Below are 23,419 nucleotides of genomic sequence, written 5' to 3' on the forward strand. Positions count from 1 at the left end.
GACCCATGGAATAATAACGGATGTCCAAAATGGGTTCTGCACAGGCAAATCCACGGTCGCAAAATGTCTAAATCTCTATCTGATTAATGCGAAGTACACTATAGTCAAAGGCGGGGGGCTTTATCTCGCCTTTATGGACCTTACCGCAGCATTTGACTGTGTAAATCTAACAAAAATGTGGATGCTCATGGGATCACAGGGGGGGACCCGGCCTGAATTAATGTACTTATGGCTCACCACTCGAACACATAAAATAATCTGTAATCTTCCCCTCTTGTGTGTATCTTACTGCGGCAGAGGTGTTAGAGTGGGGTTAGACAAGGATGCATTTTAGCTCTTTTTAATTCACATTATATATTAATGGTCTTGACTCTGCATTAACTGCATTACAAGTTGACTCCCCAAAAGTAGGTTCAAGACCAGTCCCTATTCGACTTTACGCAGATGCGGTTCTCCTTGCTCGCACACCCAAAGCTTTGCAGATCCTATTAGACGGGTTTGTGGGATTTATGAATGATTTGGATTTGAAGCCTAATTTAACAAAATCCTACATAATTGAACTAGGGAAAAGGAGCAGGAAGGCGAATTCTTATGTAGTCGGCACACACATTCTGGGGAAAATTACCTGCCTTCTCATATCTAGGTATCCTGTTAGATGAAAAACTGAGTTTTAAACAGCTACTAGAGAGTAAGTCTCTAGGTTTTGTAAGTCTACGGGAGCAATTACATCCTTTGCTCACAGGTTAGGCAAGTGGTCACCGGGGAAAATCCTAAAATTGAATAAATCATTCTGTAGTTCAAAACTTTAATACGGAAGTGAAGTGTGGGGTTTCACTGCGACAGGTGAAATACAGAATGAAGAAAACAGGTATTTTAGGTGGTTGCTGAGAGTCCCACAAAGTACCCCCTCGTTCATGGTTCATGAGGAGCTGGGGTATATTTCTGACCTGGTGGTGGAGAAACCCATCCTGTGTTGGGTGAACATGTGGTCCAATGAGGAGACAGGTTTTATCAGGAAAGTAATTCAAGACTGTCTCTCCTTGGATCATGGGTTAAAAATCCTGTGGTTAAAATATGTAAAGGATTCCTTACTATGTTGGGCAGGGTAGAGCTGTTCGGTCGCCCGGATAAGGTGAGCCCACGGGATAAAGTTCAGTTTTCTAAATTAATTGGGGCCCAAAGGGTGGAAAATGAACTGAAAAAGCCCTCAGTCAGAAATTACATTTTAGTCAGGTCGACACAAAGTATAGAACTGTACTTAACTATTCTAACCAGTGCTCATGATAGATTTTTAGTCACACAGTTCAGACTGAACTTGTTACCCCACTTACTGGCTGTACCGGCGGGGTATACGGCACCATCAGAACAAAAAGGGCCCTGTGGCTGCGACAACAGGTCTCCACAGGTCACCCTTCACTTTGTTCTTTTGTGTCCGTATTACTCATTCCCGAGAAGATTATCTTAAGGGGCTCTTAAGGAAACATAATTTTAAGCAGGCCCGGGTGGCCTCACTTTTATTTATTTTTTTTAACTGCCCCCTGATGCTTTTACATGATCATGTGTCACATTTTTTTTTTTTTTAAGATCTGCTTTAAAGCTAAGAAACACGAGGGGAATATAAAAGGAGGAGACCTTTAAAAACCTGGTGCATTAGTGGGGATAGTGTGTGGCACAACTTTTTATTGTTTTATAATGTTTTAAGATGTTTTTGAGCATTTCTCCTTATGATTATGTGGTGCCCTGTCTTCTTTATTTTTATTACATGATGATCAAATGTATTGTATTGTTGTGCTGATGAATGTGCATCATTTATGGACATTTTTTTATATATGCCACATAAAGATTATTATTAATATTCACTGGAAAAAACAAAGATTAAAGTAACACTCTAGTTAGGTGAATTTATCAGTGACATTATCATTTTGAACTTAGAAAAAGAAAAGCATAACTGCACTAGTTCTAGTTAGCAGCGCCAACTATAACTTGCGCCCCCACCATGCACTGCTTATGACCGGATATGTTCTATGACATCTAAAATGGCGGTGCCTGACCCTTGAGCCCAATTTAGACATGGCCCCAGAAGATGCTGAAACCCTGAAGAGGGGGCCCGAGGGCAAGGGAGCCCCCATATGGTAAAGTAGCTGCGCGACGAGACCGAGGTTCCTGCAGCGTTGCCAGAGCTCACCCGGATATCACGGACCACTCCTCCTCGGCTGCAGCAAAATGGCGGCCTCCTCTGGGATGCGGGAAAGGAATTCATGGTGTCCTCCGGAGGAGTGGATAGCGCAAATCGCCTGAATATACCGGCGGAACGAGCGACTGACAGCGGGCATTTCAGATAAACTTGTGTGAGTAATTTGACCGCCTTGAGCCCGGGAGTAAGCGGCTGCTTCCCCCCCCCCCCCATGGCACTTCAATATTTCCCTACTGCAGCAGGCTTGAAGAGTTACCTCTTTTGTGGCCACAACAATGGAGCCTGGCTGCTAGAGAGGTACCTGCTGGAAACGGGGGCACGCCAGATGTTTGCAGGGCACGAACCCCCACCGCCTGGGCCACACTACACCCGACAGTCTCCCAGGAGATTCCCCTCCGGTGTAGTGTCCTGGTGAGAATACACTCGAGGAGGATGCCTGACTCCAACATGGCGGCCGTGCGAGCCCTAATCACCAGGAAACAGTGGTTGAGGGATCCCAGAATACCCGGGTGCCTGACTTCGACATGGTCACCACACAAATGGTCTAAACAACTAGGCTTCTACCTACTATTCCACACTCTTGAAGCCCTTTCTCCACCCACCCCCTTCTTGCTCCACCGGACTGCAGCTAATAGGGAAGCCCCTCCACCAACCCCGGACTCCATGGACTGGCTCATCGGGCGCACACCAGCGAGGCTAGGGGTGCTCCCCCACCTGGCTCTTCCATCATGACATAATTTATTGGATCTTCCTCCTGACCGCTGAGACCTAGCTAGCTGACCGATGCCCCGTGGAGCTACCTGTTTAGCTAAAGAGGAGATGGGTTGTGGACTTATCACCTCTCCTCTCACCATCTTTGTCCCAGTGGCCAGCTGGAGAACGTAGCTGAAGGCTCTCCCCAGTAACACCATGACCGATTTCTCTCCTGACCTTACTTGCCTCCTCCCCTTTCTCCCTACCCCTCTCGAGTCTTGACTTTGGATAACCTCCTGTTCCTCTCTCTATTCTGGTGGAACCCGAAACGCATACATGGCTGATTCCCGGTGGAGCTGCACCGACAGCTATAGGGGGAGATTGGCTCTGGCACACCGCCATGGCTGTCACCTACCCAGCCGGTCTTCTGACATTTGTCTCGTTTCTTCCCCGACGCTGCTTTTGCTCTTTTATTGTTTTCCTGCTGAGACCTAGCTGTTTGTCTGATGCCCGGTGGAGCTACCCGATAGCTAAAGAGGAGATGGACTGTGGACTTCCCCCTCGTTCATCACCTACTGAGCCGGACTGTGGGCAGACCCTCCTACGTCTCTCCATTCTATCTATCTAACTCCTACGCCTTTACCCCACCCCTTACCCTTCTAAACTCCATGTATTTAGTCTTCTATACTCTTGAAATGTTTTTCTAGTAACGGATGTAACGTGTAACTGAAGTAATTTTATAATATCTGTGGAACCTTATGTAAAGCGCTCTGATACCTCCGGGTCTAGCCAGCGCTATAAAACTTGTAAAATAAAATAAATAAAATACTAAATTGATGACATCTAAAATGACTTTAGTGATGACATCACTAATGATATCACCCAGGCTTTGTTTTTCCCTCATGCTGCTGTATGAATTATTGTGGCATTAGAGGTAGGATAATAAGTACAAAATAGCTCGGGAGAAGATCGGACATCATTACTACCTAAACAGAAACAACTTCCTTCGGTATTGAAAATAAGTATTCTGTGCAACAGTGACCCTTCAGCATAAACTGTACAGGTAGCGTAGCTCACACGAACAACCAACCACAGATATATGGAAAACCCTCACTGAGTATGGTATTCACAGTCCTGCCAAGTATCACGCCACAGGCGTTAGACTAACGGATTTCAGTGTGGTACTCCGCATTACCACACTGAAATGCATTGTCACGCATATCTGTTGCGTCTGAGTGAAAGCGCCTTAAGTCGGCAGCCGGCAGCGCACTACCTGTGGCGTGCACTGTGCGTGCTGTGCTTCTGCAGGCTTTGGGGCTCCTACTGTAAGTTAATGCAGTGCTCACAGGCTCACACTCAACTACAGACCAGTGCTACAATTGTATAATTCCTAAATGTAATCATTCCCCGTGCCGCGCTCTGACAGCCTGACGGTGTGGCCATCTTTGGATAGTGTCTAATGACTAGTACCCCATCTAGTCAGATACCCTGCACTGTATTGGAGGTCACATTCTGCTGCCCAGAGCGGGGAGTTCAGTTTAAGGATGATGGCTGAGGTTCTCGACTGGTTTGTTCGCGGGCAGCTATGTTGCTGTGTAGGTCACTCAGATGTAACCCCCCGCGGCCTCTGAATTATTACAGGCGACTCGAGAGAACTGAGTCAGCCAGGACAGCCCGATAACTGTGAGAGACGCGTGCCGGTGCTGGGCTGCAAACCGGGATTGCAGTGACCAGAGACGTCTCGCGGGCTTGCTTGCCTGAACTCAGCCTGACTGCAGCCATCTTTTGCAGACCAGAGTTGCTGCCTGCAGGTGCCACCCGCCTGCGACACAGTCGGGAATGCCTTCGACTCATCTGCGGCCCAAGACAGTAAGTACCAGCCATTGTGAGCCTGTGTGTAGTCTGTAAGACATTGATGATGCCAATGGCAGTACGCAATCAGATCAGGCAGCTACAACCGGTGTCTGACGGTGTTAGTTTAAAGTTGTTACTCTAGTCTAGAGTGACATAGGTGACCAGCATGACGTGTTTGACCAACTAACAGCTGTTCATGTTGTTGTTGTTGTTGGGGGCCTCTCTGACATCGGTCTGTACCTGTGCCTCCCCTGTTGGCTGTTGATGTCAGAGGCCAGAGTCTTGATGTTCTCCTGTGTTTGCCAGCAGGGAGGGGGGCCACCACACAGGCTGGCAATATGAGTTGTTTTTTGGCCGGCCCGCCTGGCAACAGTAGGCACCAGAGGAGTGTGTTGTTGGGACCTCACACACCCTGTTAGGGCCATGTCCCACGTGGCACAGAGGCCCTTGATAGAGTGATGGTTTAAGCAGTATCATTAATTACAAGGGTGGAGACAGGGAGCCCAGTCCGAGTCGTCAAAGGCTGGAAGGCAGGATATCGTACTAGTCTGGAACAAGTCTGGATTTAAAAAGAAACAACTGACCACACAGTCAGCATTTTGAGGTGGGTATTAAATTACTTGTTAGTCACCTTATCTAATGACTTGGACAAGCTAATAAACAATGACACTGAACCCTACCTAGAGGGATCTCAGGTGATTAAGCTTGAAGGACGTGTTCCCCCATCACTTTTTTCATTTTAGAAGGGATATATATTTAGGTACACTTGTAATCTGGCTTTCCTACCATCTTCCTCCAGAGCAAGTAAATGCACATTTAAGTTTTACTGTTCCAAATCTCCCCAGAGGAGAGAGTGGGATGTTACAATCTATGGATGCAAATTGCAAGCCATAGCTCAATCTATCAGCGAGGCATTCCGCAAACACATACAACACAGACAAACACTTTAAACACAAAACAACAGAACTGAAACTCACAGAAGCACAATAACCACAGACTGGTCGAACATAAAACCTCCTACGCACACAAACAGGCATGATACAAAACAGTCACACACGAAACAAGCAGCGACATGTTCTCTTTCTCTCATCACAAGCACACTTAGGGTGACTCCCTCACTTTCTCTCTCAGGCCAGCACTCCCCATGTCGTCACAAACACACCTGCCAAGTGTCACACCAAAACACACCAACAGCCCTCTCAAAAACATACAAGACGGAGTCACACACAGTTACCCTTGATTTCATATGTAACTTCGGTCTTTCAGATAGACGCACATAACACCACCGTTTCTCTAAAAAAAATACACCACATAGGCCACATCAGAAATGGTAATAATCTCAAAACCCTTAGGACAGCCACATTCACATCATCCACACCCTTCCTCGCACCCACCCTGTCCACATCATTGTCATCTGAAGCTCACACACTGACAGGATTTCCTGCTCACAGAAAAAAACAAGGGCACTCTTGAAGCTCACAGAAGTATGCAGGGGCAAAGAAACTACATGATTATATAGTAGGTCTGTGCTGCCATCACCTGAGGAGAAATTACATGCAAAATAGTAGTTGTCAGGAAACAACCCGTTAAGGATTGCTGCTCACAGAAACAGACCACCATCAGCCGCAGAAGGACAAAAGAAAGGCAGGAGACAAAACAGCAATGTCCACAGACAGCAATAAAAAATACACTAAATTTAATCTGTGAAGTTCATTCGGTACGGTTTACATTTTGGCACTGCACGCCTGCCTTTTCATGCCGGTAAAGGGCTCTGCAAGATAATGCATTCTGAGAGCAGTAGTCTTTGTGCACTTCTCATAAAAATGGTTTATAAATGACCAGCATTGGAAACTTGATATTTCAAATAGCATGGAGTCATCTGGTAATTATGTGCGTCTCCAGACACCCATGAATACCGTACAGCTAGGCTACCTGCGTGGGCCCAAACCGTCTCTGTAGCTTGGGAGCACTGCTTCTCCAGCTCTCATTTTTTCTTCGGCTTTCATGCCCTACTTCCCAGCCCTGATGCCCACTCTGCTGAGCTCGATCTATGCAACCCTCACTGCGCCAGTACTACATTCTCGATGCCCACAATCTCAGAAGGAGGCACCAGGGTTTGGTGGGGACCAGTGTCACCAGTATTCATTCATCTGGATCCACTCTCCGGGGTGCCGACTTGAGGAGAACAATGTGAGGAGGGCTGGGAAGTAAGATGACTAAGAGTGCTTGTAAGCTAGGAGTCTGGAGAATGACGGAGGTGAAATAGTGCGGGCCATAAAGGATTATTCTCTGTGCTTTTAGTTTTCTCCGGTCACACGCGGACATGAGCAGTGCTCACTTTAAACAGTTGAGTTTTCATAGCGTAAAAGACTGCATTTCCCAATTCACTGCATTTAGCTTTCGTTTAAGGGGTGTGTATTTTATGTGCTGTTATTTGATGGTGACAGGCCAATAACGTTAGCCAAATCCCCACCCACCCCACATGGCTGCACATATTGGTCTTGGGCTAAGGTCAGAGCCCATCTGGTTTGTCAGACTCTTCTTTTGTACCTGCAATTAAATCCAGTCGCACTCGCTGAAGTCTCTCTCTTCAGCATGGCGATACAGTTGAAGGCCGATGCAGAAAGTAGAAAATTGGAACCGGCACGGTTTGGTCATCAAAACTCGTGATGGCAAGCTGCGCAAACTCCAATGCCCAGCTTGCCCCTGCAGCCTTTAATCCCACCCTTTCACAACTCAAAACAGAACCAGGTGGGAATCGTTGAGGTTTGGACTCACCCAAAACCACCCTGTGAGGAATGGTGAAAGGTTGGGGTGGTTTGGCTCCAATCCCAGATGGACGTGTAGCCCCCGATGCCACAGGGCTTCACCCTGAAGCGCCCAGAGACTAACTTTCCACCCACATCATCAGGGGGTGGAGCGTAGGCTTAGGGGCACTAATTTTACCGCGCTGATGATTTCACAGACCTCAGGGCTGTGAGCTCATCAGCCCAGCAAAGCTCGATTGATAGCTGATTGGCCAGCCTGCTGAGAGCTGCAACATTGGATTAGGTCTGCAATAGGAGGAGAGGGTGACTAAGGTGTGTGCTTTTAAAGCGCTCCTCAATTTCTTTGTTTTAATTATTACTGTAGAAATGTAAAATTAGTTTTGCTGTAAAATAATTGGGGCGGAGCCCCAGCGCCTACTTAGGAGGAGCCACACCTGTCCAGCACGTTGTCAGGCAGCGAGGGGGCTTTCTGATTTTAGATGTCAGCTGTACCCAAAGCAAAGGACTGATTTATAGGGCCATCAGCCCTCCTTTTGTTCACTTATCATCCTGGCTTGGGGCCATCATGAGGCTATCACCTAGAAGCCACTAAAATAGAAGGAAACAAAGGTGCACAACTTGTTACCACTTCACAAGTACTTAAGAGAAACTATTGGAGGCAGGATTTTAAACTTTGTTCAACTCCCTGTGTAAGAGTTGTGCTTGCACTGAAAGAATGCAGGATTTATCTGAGTAATTTTACAAATATTTATTTAAATGGCACTTAATATGTTTTTTTTATTTCATTCTTTTATGGTGCTACTTATTACAGTGCATGGGCTCAGAGCGCTTTACATCATACACAGAGGCACAATCAATCATACAAGTGTGTAAACAGTGAACAGGAAATGTTACATAAGAAAATGAGTGTTATACGGTGTAGGAATCAAACATCAGCCATACTTGTAACTATTATATGTTACAAGCGAACACTCGGAAGAAACAAAAAAATAATTTTATAAAATGTAACATTGTGGTTGTCTGAACTAACAAGACTTTATTACTTCCCAAAGAAACCTTTCTTTGCAATCACAGAACAGACTGAAGAAAAAAAAAAGACAATAAGGATCCAAACCAATGTCTTAAGAGTTGGCATGCAGCTCCTTGATGCTTGTAAAGCGATCACTTGTAACTTATGAACTGGATGTAACAAAATTACCTCTGCGTCAGTTGTAATAGCCCGCTTACCTCTCTAAATAAAATACCAATATGTGATCAGCAGGTTATATAATGCGCAGGCACATTAACCCTCTATGCTACATGGAATCAAAACTCTGAATGGATAAAAAACACAGAACGCTACTAATACTGTGTTAACCACTAGATATATATTTTACCCCTACTACAATCACTTCCGAATTGCTGGGCACACAATGATCGCTGCAGCAGGAGTCTTAACCCTGCAAGATAATTTGTCATAAAGAGGCTACATTTTAAAATACCTAAGCTAAAACAGGTTTACTGCCATGTGTCCTTGTTGCCAATTTCTTTGCAGGTAATATATTTAAAATAAAAGTCGACTGTTTTTTCCAGCTCTGCCTCTCGTGACTCTACCCTCTTTCCTCTGCCACATCGTGACCCCTAATTTATGGGTTCCTATAGTATTTACCAATTCCAGCACTGGATTCTATGCAAATATCGCATTTCACAGAGCCGCCTTTTTAAGCATGATCACATATGAAGACACATTCAAATACATGAGTTCAGTATGTGAGCTGCAAAATATTCTGCTGAGTGTTAATTAAATAGACTATAATGTTGCTCCAGGTAGTATAAGAATCGGAGCTTCATACTGGGTGCCCAAAACAACTGACTTGCCTCTTGATTTGTTGTCAGAGAGAAGAACCTGAATGTGTCCAGGTTCATTTAAAAAACTATCACTCTTAATACAGGTCTCCCAGTGATGTAACCCGATGTAGTTAGGTGAAACCCTAAAAAATACACGTTCTTCAATTTTGAAAAAGCTTTATCAGTTCAGTTCAAATAACTTTATTTGATTCATTAGAATCATAAAAGTTTACACAATAAAACATCTAAAAACAATTACAAAATTCACACATATTCCCTTCCATAGATCTTAATAAACCAGCAAAATTAATCAATTTAAAAATCATCAGCTTTATCGTATTTCTACGTGGTGCAGGATTTACATTCACCTCTAATTTTCTAGGCAGCCAAGCGAGACCATGAACTAGTCTTGGATCTTCTACTCAATGTATTGGCTCTTGCACTTCTTATTGTGAAACAAACAGCAGAGCTGCCTTTCAATTCTCAGATCTCCACCCTCCTCCGCCCCTTGCATGTGCGTCAATTGCACAGCTTGCTTCCATCACAGTGCAGGACATGTCTGCCCCCCTTTCCAGCTGGGTTCCTTTATAATCCTCGGTGTGCCATCTACCAACCTGTATACTGCCTTTCACTCACATGTGTGCCTAGATGTGCATTTAAAGTTTAAGACACCAAATGCTCTTTAATGTTTCTGGATCAGCCTGCACACTGTACGAAAAACGCTGGGCGTTTTGAGAAAGCTGGATATGCAGGCACATAGTGAAGGGAACACAGGACAGGAGTTTCAGCAAAATCTTATTCTAAAGGGTGTAGTAGCTTTTATCCAAAGGATGCATTGCTATCAACAAGGATTATAGAAAGTGTGGCTGTTAAGGTCATTTTGCACGTATGAGTAAAGAAAGCAATAAAAGTAGAGGGGGTGGGGGAGTGATGAGGGACACTAGATAGGCTATGAAGACCGTATTTTGTAAGTGGGAAAGCCATCATTGAAAAGGGTAGGATGTCTAGACCTAAAGCCATGTTTCCAGTATATGGCCAACTAGCAGAACCTATGGAGGATTCGGGATCCATGTACACCATTAGTCCCAAGGATTGGTTTGAAATGTATTAGCCTGTCACTCTTCTCCCAAGAGATATATGCCCTGGTGGTTATCAACGAGATATTATTGATATTTTGGGATACATGTCAGCCACTAGAGGATTTGATAAACATGAAGTAGAAGTTAATCAGTTTGATCTACATAGTACAACAGATCCAAGGGCACTTAATTAGATCATGGAGGATATGGGTTTACAGGACAAGTAAAAGGGTGCAGAGAAAGTGTTTAATGAGAAACTTGGGGTTCTCAAAGGGTGTGTGTGTGTATGTATGTATATATCTCATACTCAAACAAAATTCTATTCTGGTACAACATAAAATGAGGAGAGGTCCTTCGGCTGTACACGAGGAAGCTAAGAAAATGCTGAATAAGATGCTTGAAGAAGGTATCATAGTGCCTGTAGAAGCATCTAGTTGGATTTTGCCTGTAGTTATCACTCAGAAAGAGGATGGAGGTTTGAGATTTTGTTTGGACCGTAGATACTTAAATCATAATATCATGGTAGATACTGTTCCTTTACCCAAGATTAACAAAGTTGTTTTCTTCTTAAAAGCTAAGAGTTGAAAAGTGGCTATCATCAGATTTGATTACTTGAAGAGTCCAAGTCACTTACAGCATTTATCACGGTGGAGGGTACCTTTTAGTTTACTCACAATCCCTTTGGCCTATCTTCAGCCGCTTTTCAAAGAATGATGACTGAAATCTTTATGGCCATGCATAACATGGTCTTTTTTCAGGATGACATTTTAATCTTCAGAGAAACACTTAAACAACATAATTTACTGTTGAGGCAAGTGTTACAAAAACTGACCAAGTCAGGTTTAACTTTACGACAGTACAAGTGCAAATAAAAAAACGTGGTCTTTTAGATGCCATTAAATTAGCATAGTCACTGATTGATAAGACTCAATTGAGTTCCTTAATGAGCCTCGTTGAGAATTACGCTAAGTTTGTGGAATGTTGTCCTGATAAAGTAGAATGTTAAGGTAATCGTTAAGAAAGAGAATTAAATTCTGGTAATGGGGGCGAACAGCAACACAAATGTGTGGAGGCTATCAAACATGAAATTTGTAATACAGGTATTTTTAGGCCATTTGATACTAGATTGAAATGAGTCCTGACAATAGATGTCAGTGACAGGTATAGGGGCTGCTTTAGCTCAGATTCAGTAAAGGAAAGAAACGGTGGTGTTTGTATCTCACTCTTACCATTTTAAGAAATAATTATTCCGTCACTGAATGGAAAGCTTTAGCAGAAGCTTGGGGGCAAATTATTTTTTTTGCATACTTGCCGGATTCACATTTTGTTTTGCATATGGACCATAAACTCCTGATTAAGATACGGTCATCCGGTGGTGCTGATAAAAGGTGAGCCAGATTAGCCAAGCTGGTTGCCAAACATCAACATATTTTTTATATTGTGGAATTCATTCAATGGTGGAAGAATGTTCAGGCAGATTATCTTCCTCACTTGCCATTAGATTGGAAGTTAGTGGATGGACCTTCTGTGGTGGCCAAAGAGAATGAAGGGGCTGTGGTTTCTGTGCAAGAAGTCATTGACTGGTGGTTGGGTGCTTCCACTTGTGAAGAGGGGGAGCGAGAAAAGGATACCAAGCCTACATTAAAATAAGTCATGTGGATGATTCATATAGGCTGCGAAGGGGAAAGGGTTGTTTCATTGCCAGCGAGTCCTTTTGTGACAGTTTTAGATGAGTCTGTATATGGCAAAAAAGTAATAATCAGGGGACAGCTATTTTTACACCCTTTAGGGTGAAGCTTCAAATTAGTGCACAAAGGTCATTTAGGCCAATCATGGATGACAAAAAAAGAAAAGAAGACAAAAAAAATAATTTTGGTGGCCAGGTTTGAATGACTAGACTAGTTTGTGTTTGGAGAAGTGTAGTGATTTCAAAGAGTGGGGAAAGATTGAGAGTGGGTACAAATCTGGATGGTCATAATGCTGACACAGGAAGTTCTGGTTATATGGTATTTTTGGACTTTATAGGGCAATTGAGTGCGCTAAGGCGCGATTTGCTATTTGCCATGGTGATGGTTGACGTATATTCGAAATGGCTTATTGTAAACTTTATGAGAGAAAAACGACAATGAATACCATCAAGGTTTTGGAGACATGGTTGCTTACAGTTTATGAATCTTCAGTGAGTGAAAGGGGCACTGTATGCAAGCCTACGGAGTGGAGCTTCAAAGTAATTCACAGCAGTAGACACTAGACATGGCCACTGTGTCTCACCTGGTTCCTGACTGCAAGTCCAGACTCTGTACGTATGTGGATTGGACAGCTGCCTTTGTGTCCATCCTGACATGCACACCTAGAGCCCTCTCTCTACCTGCGCAATTCGGGAGTGGGGGAGGCGGGAGGAATTACAGCCGCAGCCCCCCCAGCGTTCTAATGAGCGCTCAGTGCTCCTGCCCAAGCCAATCCTGGTGCTGCTCTCATGTTGTGTGGTAACATAACACAGCAAGGGAACAGCATCTGGATTGGCTCTGGAGCATGACCAATCACTGTATGGCGTTATCATGAAGCCAAAAAGTGACAGTGATTGGACATTTCTGCTCTTGCACTCTCTTCGTGCACTTTGCTACCCGTAATGGCATTGCACGAGGGAGCGCTGCAGACGAGACCCCTAGCAGACTGCAAACATCCCACTCCCAGGCCGGGCAAAATTAGAAACATATTCCGAAATAAAGAAGGGGCGAGGCATAGTGTAAAAAAAAAAAAACATTTGAAAAAACACATATGAAGAAACAAAACAAGTAAAATTCAGAATGGACTGTCATCGATAGCCTGATATTTCCTTTACCAACATAGTTTTACAGCCGGTTCTGCGATCCCTGTATTTATGGCCTGAGAAATTGCTGAATAATAAAACTGGTTTGCTACAAGCAGGCTCCTTCGCCCCATCCAAAAGCAAGCACTAAATGCAATCCTCTTTTTTCAGGCCTCAACTAAAACAAGGGCTGCCTGGTAACAGATCAGATAGCCTTGGTCTGTAGTTTGCTCTGCTGTAGAATTATCTTTGGGAAAGGGAAATCCCGAGAGGGCCCAGTTGCCTCTGTTCATGCATACTAGTGTGCTTTTATGACAAGGCCAGGGAGTTAGCAGTTGTGCTATACAGTGAAGCTAGCTTGATCTGCAGCACACAGTGACAGAATACATATATCCGTATAACTTGTAAGTTATATTCTTATATCAATATACCTTACAAGTTAAACAAGATGCAGAAGTGGCATCTTACTTGTAAGCAATTCTAGAACATATTTCAACCTCTTTGTGCCTTTTGTAATTATCTTACCTACTAGCACTGGGAGAAAAAATGGTATTGCTTGTAATGAAACCTGTTTAATCATCTTTGCAAATCAAGAACTAGTTGCCTTTCAAAGGATTACTCGAGTTACATGGTCAGACCACCATCTAGTAGCTTTTCAACACAAAACACAACAAATCACCACACCTAAGGCAACATTATACGCAATCACATATTGACTGTGGAACAAACGCGATTTGGAATACTTAAAAACACAACTAATATCCAACACAGATCTACACAAAATTAATTCAGTTAAAAAACTCTGTGCACCATAAATTCCCAAATGCCCTTGATACAACTCAAAATACTGCACTGTGTTTACTATGAAAGACGCACCTGGCTCAAAACAATAAAATGAAGGCAAACTTCACAGACACAAACCTAACAGAATATAGAAGACAGCAATTTAAAAAAGCTCAAAAAATGGTACTATTGAAAGAATTCAAAATGCTAAATGTGCAAGAAGTTTATAAAATTATCACTCAGTTTCGTAAACATAAATGCACAGAAGGAACTCGTCCCATTTCTCAAGAATTTACTGACAAATCATTACACAACCAAAGCAGACATGTTGGACTCCTATTTGAAAACAAAGGAAAACCACCAGCACCAACCCATTTCCAACAACCCCCTTCCAAGAGTAGGCTAACCCACCCTCTAAATTCCTTCAAACTATCAGAAACTGAATTTATGGATCTTGTAAAAGCAAGTAATAATGAGCTATTCCCTTTGGTAGTCATAAGACGTCCTTATTCCTACACATGCATTCAATCATATATACGCAAAACTATAGAAAGAGAATTATAGAATGAATGAATTTCCTTGACAGAAGTATAAACATATCTCCTGCTTTATTGAAAAATATTTCTTACAAATGTATTACTCTGTTCTCCACAGTATTTAGAACACAATATAACTTAAAAGGCCAGAATTAAACAAATATGCTTATTTCATGGATAAAGAAGACACAATTTGATCTGTTATACCCTTCTGTGTCTACAATTATGGGTGACAGATTTTACATCACATTTCTCTGTATATCATTTCATTTAGGATTATCCATTCATTCTGGCTTTTATAAATTGTATTGTTTTCTAAATACTGTGGAGAACAGAGCAATAAATGAGTAAGAAATATTTTTCAATAATGCTGGAGATATTTTTATACCACTGGCAAGGAAATTCATTCATTCGATAATTCTCTTTCTATAGTTTTGCGTATATATGATTGAATGAATGTGTAGGAATAGGGACGTCTTATGAATACCAAAGGGACTAGCTCATTATTACTTGTCTCAGCCCAGTTCCCTTTGTTTTGAAGGGTCACTCTCTATACTTTTCAAATCTTGTCAAAGCAAGCCAGCCAGTCGGTTGCCCTTCTGACCAGTGTCCACCACAAATCTTCAAGAAAATTATTTTAACCACTTCTGCTGCCACACCAGTCAGAACAATCATCAATATTTGTTTAAACTACAGGAGTATTTCCAGAAGACTTAAAAAAGCCACACATATGCCCATTATTAAAGAAAACAAACCGTGACCCACATGACCCAAACTACAGACCAAATGCAAATGGACCATTCCTGGGCAAACTGCCAGAAAGAGCAGCATTCATCCAGATGTCACAATTCATTGAAGACAACTACATATTTTCCAACTTTCAAACAGGGTTTTGTCCAGGAAGATGCTCAGCATATGCCCTCATCGCCATATGGGATGACCTTAAAAACAAAGTAGACCGGAACAGGGTCTCGGCACAACTTCCTTGACCTTTCAGCTGCCTTTGACAAAGTTCATCAAGACATTCTAATCCAGACCATACGAAGCCGGCATTGAGTGGACTGCTCCTGACTGGTTCACATCTTACCTTCAAAATAGAGCAAATGTCATCCATACTCCTCTTTTCTCATCCAAACTGTGCTCCACAAAAGCAAGGGGCCCTCAAGGCTCATCATCTCACCCATGCTTTCCAACATCTACATGAAGTCATTACAGGCAATGATAAAGGACTTTCAGCTAACATGCTATAACCAAAATACTTCTTAAACTAGAAAGCCCCAAAGGCATTGGAAACTCAAAAATCTTCAGCTACCTCAGAGCCATTGATCAGTGGAGGAGATGCAGCGATCTCAAATTGAATGCATCCAAAACTTAAACATTGACAGGTGGAGGCTGGAAAAATGATAACCCACTCCGCATCTGGCCTGACGATCTGGGACCACCGTCTGAAGTATTCAAAGAAGTAAGAAACCTTGGAATTACCATGGATGCCAAGCTATCAATGAATGCCCAAGTAGATACGTTTGTAAGATCAAACTTCATTTCTATGAAAACTATGGGACGCATCTTCCCCCCCCATAGGAGTTTCATACATGGCCCAAGCTAATATCTCTCTTGTATGGTTTAAACTTGATTACATCAATAGCCTCTAACCCTGATCATCTTTATCAAACATGAAAAGACTGCAATGGATTCAGAACCCTGCTGCCAGACTACTCCTACATGTAAAGCCACAAGCCCACATCTCCGCTGCCTTGAGGGCCCTATGTTGCTTACCGGTTGCCAAATGATCCACCTTCAAGCTGCTTTGCATCACCCACAAAGCAATACATGGACCACAACCACTTTTCATCAGGAATGAAATCACTAAATACATACAACAAAGAAACCTCTGTTCTAGGTTGGCACCTCGCTTCAAAACCCCAGCATGCAAGAAAAAACACATGGGTGGTACATCTTTCTCTGTTCAAGCAGCTAAACACTACCCCCAAATTCACTACCCCAAACATAAGATCCATGGATAACTATCTTATCTTCAGAAGACTACTTAAGAGTTGGCTCTTTCCTCCTACATGACCACCACACTTAAAACACAAATTTACAGCATATGCATGTGTACGCAAACATGTATAATTTGATTATGTGTGGGAATTTAGATACGTATATTTCTTTGCACAAATATATAGTACTGGTTTAAAAATATATAGATATCCCTATAGATCTGTGTAACGAATATATACATTACTTATGGTTAAAATATATATATTATTTTATGCTTAACATGTATGTAGGTCACTGCATAGTTTACATATAAGCTATTTGATTATATGCTCATGGGTCTCTATTTTATTTAATCCATCACAATGTGTAAATATGATCATCACAATTGTATCTACAAGTGCTTTACTACTGAAATATTAGGAAAACAAAAATATAAATAAACTTTAAAAAACAATTTACAAAAAAAGAAGAAAATTTAAAAATACATAAAAAAATTAGCTGTATGTACAGGAACACTTGAAAGTCAGAGTTTCTATTTATAAATACATGTATGGGACTTTTTATAATACAGCTTTATATCTCTTTATTCTTTTCCATATACATGTCTACCCTTCTATGTAGTTATGCATCTATACATTTTTACTCTACTTCTACAGTAGAAAAAATAAACAAATCGAAATAAATACAAAAAAAAACAATTAAACTCTCCCCAGTTCACTACTCCAAGTCTCATCCTATACCTCTTTCAATATATCCTCTACCTGTCCTCTAAGACTAATATCAAACCTCATTGTACCATCATGATCTCCCTAATAACCCTTTCTTGACTCTTCCCTCCTGTATCTCTCCTTTGACTCATTCCAGACCTCATTTTACTAATATGATCTCCCAAACAACACTTTCTAAACTCTTACTTTATCCTATCTACCACTAATCCACTATGTGTTCCAGAGTAGCGCCCTACTCACCAAAAAGCGATTCAGCGCCTCATCAGGGGTAGTAAACGCTATACAAATACAATTACAGTAAGTATTGCAAGACCTTCAAGAAATAGCAGACTTCTATTGTATTTTCATGACTATGTATGTCATGAGGCGAAAACCTATGTACTTGTGGCAGGGGGCTGTCTGAGGAAACCACCAGTATTTCACATAGATACACCAAGGCTGGAAGTGGTGCATACTTTCTCCTAATAAAGAATCCTCTTTGATGAAAAGCATACTTGGAACAGCATGGTAGCTAATAGAGCTCTGGTATTAGAAAAACAGTACATCGGCCATTTTTTTCTTTATTAAGAAACTTGGGACTAAACTTATTCTGGAAATTAAAAAAAGAACATAATGCTAAAGCTATATCTAGTGCCACATATGGGGCAAGGGTGTAGGGAATGGGGCAAATAGATTCCCATCAGCTCTTAAAGGGTGGTTTTTATAAAAGGTTGCTAGCTCTCCCTCGTAGTTGCGCTAATTTTAATTGGCACACTGAACATGGGGCCCCCTTTCTTTCTGATATGATACGTTTAGCACATCTTAATCGTGACATTCGATTTGGAGAAGGGAGCTGGTTAACCTGACCCAAAGCATACTGAGGGAGTGTCTAAACCTAGACTTTGCGCATAAAATCAGGTGGCTACAATATGTAAAATGTACATGGAGGTCTTTGGGCTTAGTGAAGTTATAGGAGATCCCACATTACTGTGGGTCGATTTCTAAGGCGAATAATAAGGAAATGTTCTTCTTAAATGCTGCTAGATAGAGAAGGGAAGCTACTCAAACGAAATCCACTGTGAAGATATATCAATTGTCTCCCACCATTACACAGGATTTGCATTCATACCTAGCTACAGTGTCAAAACCCCAGCGCTGTTTTATTCTAGTGAGATCCGCCTAAACTAGATCCTGTTGATGTTGAGTTATCCGAGTAAAGGGTACGCCATAGAAGACCTGTCCTCCTGCTCCTGTGATGGAAAATCACCTCAAACAGACTTACATATTTTATTTTTTGTAGATTTTACAATGTACAAAGAAAAAGATTCATTTTCCGACTCGTATGCAAATATAATTGGAGCGTTAATACTTTTTCAGATGATGGCTGAACCCTTGGTATGCCATTCCCGGACGTCATTTCTTTGGTCTGCCATGAAGAGTAGGAGAACTCAAATTGATTTGAGATTTTATATAATATAGCTATACTTGATGAACTATAGCACTATTAATTTATTTAAATGGAATAATATGTTAGTAATGCATTTTATACGCTGGACGGTTTATAATCTAATAATTTATTGAATTATGTTTTGGGAACTAATCGTTTTTAATCTTACTGTCATATTTTATTATAATGATCAAATTATGCTTATATTTGATGTACTTTCTATGCTATAAAAACATAGCGAAGTAAGTTTTTTGACTATCTATGCAAGTTTAGTTTATCTGAAATAACCTTATTTTGAGCATGTTATCTTTGTATTAAGATGTGTTTTGTCTGCATTTCAAGTATACATGTAGGGTATGAAAAGAAGGGAATACGTGATGTTGCACTGCTTTACTTTATGCTTTGGTCAATCAATTCCTAAAATATTGTGAGTGAACATTCCAAACTGGGTCAGTTGGTTCCTGGCCAGTTTGAGATTATCACGCTTGGGTTGGGTTTCTTCAAAAAGGTTCTGATTATTCATCAAAACCTTGGAGACGTTCCTGCACAACATCGAACAATTCTACCTAAGACGGTTTACCTCGTGTTCTATCTTTATACAACTAGGCAATGTAAACGCAGCAACTGGTGCCAACTACTCTGGAATGTGTTGCATTAATAATACAGTGATTAGGTCTTCATAAAACGCGTTATGTAGGACATGAACTATCTTAACACTACTTATTTGGTCTGTCTTTGATCTAGGTTTAGGCTTCTTGGTGTGGGACTTCAATAAAGAGGTGACCTCTTTATTGAAGCGTCGTCATGTATGAGGCACATATATAACCTCATTTTTACCTTGCATTAATCAACGCCATGTGCACCCAAAGTTCGCCTTGCACGAGACGCAGTTTAGAAATTGTTTGGTCACTGGATAGGACGATCACAAGAAATAATCCTATAGATTACCAAATAGAGACTCTCACTCCATGTTGGTGCTGCTAGCTAGTTTCATCTTCACATCGTGACTTTTCACTAGGTACACCAGATCTGACGAATGCTTCTCTTTAATCCCTTCATGATTCCACGCTCGCTAAGGTTTTTAATAACAACGTGTTATCTGCAAAGGGCTATACTACTAGTTTCTCGAGACCACTGCAGAGTTGTTCTGCTCTTCCTATTTACCTCTGCCATAGCCATAAAATTCCACTTAATCTCTGCAATCGCGCACTTACATTGTTCTGGATTCCTTGGATTGCCCCCCCCTCTCCCCCTCTGCACGGGACAGCAATTTGGCCGGCCTAATGTAATAAGCGGCAGTGAACTTCATATGCTTCAAGGAAGAAATCTTAAACTCTTGTCAAATGTATGCGACAGCTTGTCGGTGTAATCGCAGAGAAGGACTGTCCGTGACTTAAATCCCTTGAACCTATGAGACCCCTGGTATTCAGGCAAACACTTTGAAGTTTTCTGCCACACATTTGGATATCTTGCAGGATTCTATGAAATAGGACTGTTCCTTTGGAATAAAGTAGCCTCTTGAGCATCCTTAAAATAACCGCAAGTACCCATCTGACAACCCACTGGCATGTCCTTTAAAAGTGTTACTGCTGTTTACAAGCACCTAAAGAACACTACATATCCCTATATAGGCTTCTCTCCCCACAAAGCCCCTATAGCTTGCCCCACTTACAATGTCTGTCCGTAAATTCAGCCCAAAATCCGTTGTAGGTAATTGATCTTTTTTAAGGGCGGCGTTTGTAAGTAATTTCAGCACTTCCACGTCCTTCGTAATTTCAGTACTTCCGGTTCATACGACTGCCAATCACACGGCAGATTGTACACCGAGAGTGGTCAGGGGAGGTCGTAATATATAAAGTGGCTTGGGATTGGAGAATCGTTGGTAACCTCTACCAATAGTAGTTCTGTTTGCATAGAAATCTGAAGTGCTCATTAGTAATGGTGAAGTCCGTACGGGTTTTAGAGGTGTATTAACTATACTATCTTCGTTACAAAATCAGGAGTACTGAATTCCGATTTTTATTGCGCGAATATTGTCAAAGGGCGGTGCAAGGTCGTACTGGGGCAACCAAGCATACAGCCCATAAGTAACTGGAGAGGTTGTGGGTTCGTGGACTGTTAATGAATTATCATCGAGTGTTGTTCCCTGCCGCAGCGTTTCACTTTGTCTTTTGTTTGGGACTATTACACTTACAGTTATGATGCTTCGTTTCAGCGTGCAAGCACGCTCACTTGTTTATCTTCATATGCGTTTCTTTTTATACTGCCTCACGTTCTGCATTCCTTCTCCATCGTTTACAGTTGCGGTTTAACCAGACTCAGCTTGGATTCAGGACATGCAGAACCTGAGCTCTTGAATTTGGATTGAATAAACTTACTTCTAAAGGTTTATCGGAGACTCAGCCTCTCCTTCGACTGACCCGCAAAATATTTGGCGTCGAGTTTAGGTTGCTTCAGTAGCCCACCCCATTTAAGTTGTTATCTGTTTCCTCTGCCTCAGAGCTTCGCATGGATTGTCTTATGTGGATTTTCTCGCTGCCTTGCCGTTCGCATCTATTCTTTGCGGTCGTTTGACGATTTTGGTCTTTATTCAGCCTGCAATATTTTGGCACATGCGCACTGCCATTTACGTGCCTTATCAAGGAAACATACATTCTTTAAAGGAACAGCTCTTGTCGTTGCTTGTTCATGAGGCATTGCATTGTCATGGAGACACTATCTCAACTAATTAGGTTTAAATCTTTTTATTGCAATTTTATGAAAACAAACAAACAATGCCAAAAAAGACTTTGCATTACCATGAACTATACATTGCCCTGTATATGTAGTATCTGAACTGAAGTCAACAAGCATTGGCATAGCCAATAGGTCTCGCCTTTGGGACCCTATTTAGCCATGCAACAGTTGCATAACTAAATACTTATAAGGTCCCAAAAGCGAGACCTATTGTCTCAAAAAACCCAAAAAACTTTTCGACCTCATCAAAAACCCAAACTGTTTTCCCCAAACCATCAAACCTGAGGATGCTTCAAAGAAAGCAACTGAATTCGCTATATTCTTTGATGAAAAGGTCAAATCACTGGTGGATCAGGTCACCCACCCCACCCCCATTGAGGAGCGAAAATCCTTAGTCACTTGGCAGAACTTTGCCGCCATCTCGAAAGATGACCTCCTCAAATGCATTCTCGAAACCAAACCCTCCAACCATTCTTCTGACCCCATACCTAGTGCCATCACCATTGATTTCTATACCAATACTCTCTCTTATTGGACCAGGCTAGTTAATCTCTTCCTCAGTCAAGGATCCCTCCCAGCTGTCCTCAAAATAGGACAGGTTACCCCCCTTCTAAAAAAAAACCTCCGCAGATGCGAATAACCTCAATAACTTCCGCCCCATCACAAATCTCTCTTTTCTTTCTAAGATCACAGAAAAATGTGTTGCAAAACAACTTTCCCAACACATTATGGACAATAATCTCCTTGACGTGTTCCAGTCTGGCTTTATTCAAAATTGCAGCACTGAAACAGCCCTGCTGCGAGTGATCGATGATGCGCTGCATATTCTCGATTCGGGGGAATCGTGCCTTCTGATTCTTCTTGACCTATCTGCAGCCTTTGACACTGTTAATCACAACACCCTCCTTAACACTCTTCAACAGAGAATGGGCGTGGAAGGCACAGTGCTTAAATGGTTTGCCTCATTCCTCTCGGACAGATCCCAAATGCTCAAGATTGCGAACAGTCTCTCGTCTCCACTGATGATTGGTCAAGGCGTCCCTCAAGGTTCCATCCTTGCACCCACTCTGTTTAATCTCTATCTGGAACCATTAGGGAACCTCCTAAGCAAATCTGGAATCCTCTACCATCTCTATGCAGATAACACTCAAATCTACCCCAAGGTGTCTTCCTCTCAAGATCTCTCACTACTCAACTCTACTCTCAACTCTATTCACAACTGGATGTTAGTTCACCAACTCATTCTCAATCCCTCCAAAACTGAATTCCTCCTCCTTTCTACCTCTCTCTCCCCGCCTCCTGTTCAATCCTGGATGGATCAGCTGAATTTACTCAACAGTAAACCCATCATTGTCGACTGCGCTAAATCCCTAGGTGTCATACTTGACAAAAAACTCAACCTAATCTCACACATCAACTCCATTGCCAAGAACGCACGTTATCAGCTGCGCCTTCTGTGTGGGATTTGTCGGTTCTTCCCGGAGAAAGACCTAAAAACCTTGGTCCAATCGCTAGTTCTCGCTAGACTGGATTATTGTAATTCTCTTCTGACTTGCCTTCCCAAATCTCACCTCTCCCCCCTTAAATCCGTCCTCCATTCAGCGGCTCGCTTCATTTCAGGATCCAAACGAAGTGACCACATCACTCCTATCCTGTCTTCTCTCCGATGGCTTCCCATCGAGGCTAGAGCTATTTACAAAACTGCTTGCATCACCCACAAAAGCTTGCACTCTTCCTCCCCTCGCTAACTGGCGAATAAACTGAAATTGTCCGGAGGCTTGAGACCTTCTCGGAATGCGTAAAAGTTCCTGCTTGAGCCCCCCCTCCTTCAAAAGGGAAAAATTGATGGCTCAATCGTGCTCAGGTAATGCGGTGAGAATCTGGAACTCGCTTTCTCCTTTGCTCCGTGCCATCACCTCCATCCGGGTCTTCAAAGCGGACCTCAAATCTCTTCTATTCAAAAGACACTTTCAGAACTAATTCCT

At 42.2% G+C, this 23,419-nt stretch overlaps 1 protein-coding gene across 9 annotated transcripts in view; it reads right to left on the reverse strand.

The window, feature by feature from the left end:
• SEC24C (SEC24 homolog C, COPII component) overlaps positions 1 to 21,300 on the reverse strand; it is a 1,178,749-nt gene extending 1,157,449 nt beyond the window's left edge. For 6 of the 9 annotated variants that reach the window (XM_085603507.1, XM_085603502.1, XM_085603500.1 and 3 more), the window contains exon 1: positions 20,371 to 20,501. The gene's annotated coding sequence lies outside the window, so the exon portion shown is untranslated. Of the gene's footprint in view, positions 1 to 20,370; positions 20,502 to 21,076 lie in introns of those variants that run through there. The other 3 variants (XM_085603504.1, XM_085603505.1, XM_085603503.1) reach the window with 2 other exon arrangements.
• Between the last annotated feature and the right edge of the window lie 2,119 nt (positions 21,301 to 23,419).

Source organism: Triturus cristatus, chromosome 1_2 (assembly GCF_964204655.1).
Source record: "Triturus cristatus chromosome 1_2, aTriCri1.1, whole genome shotgun sequence".
Classification (NCBI taxonomy): Eukaryota; Metazoa; Chordata; class Amphibia; order Caudata; family Salamandridae; genus Triturus; species Triturus cristatus.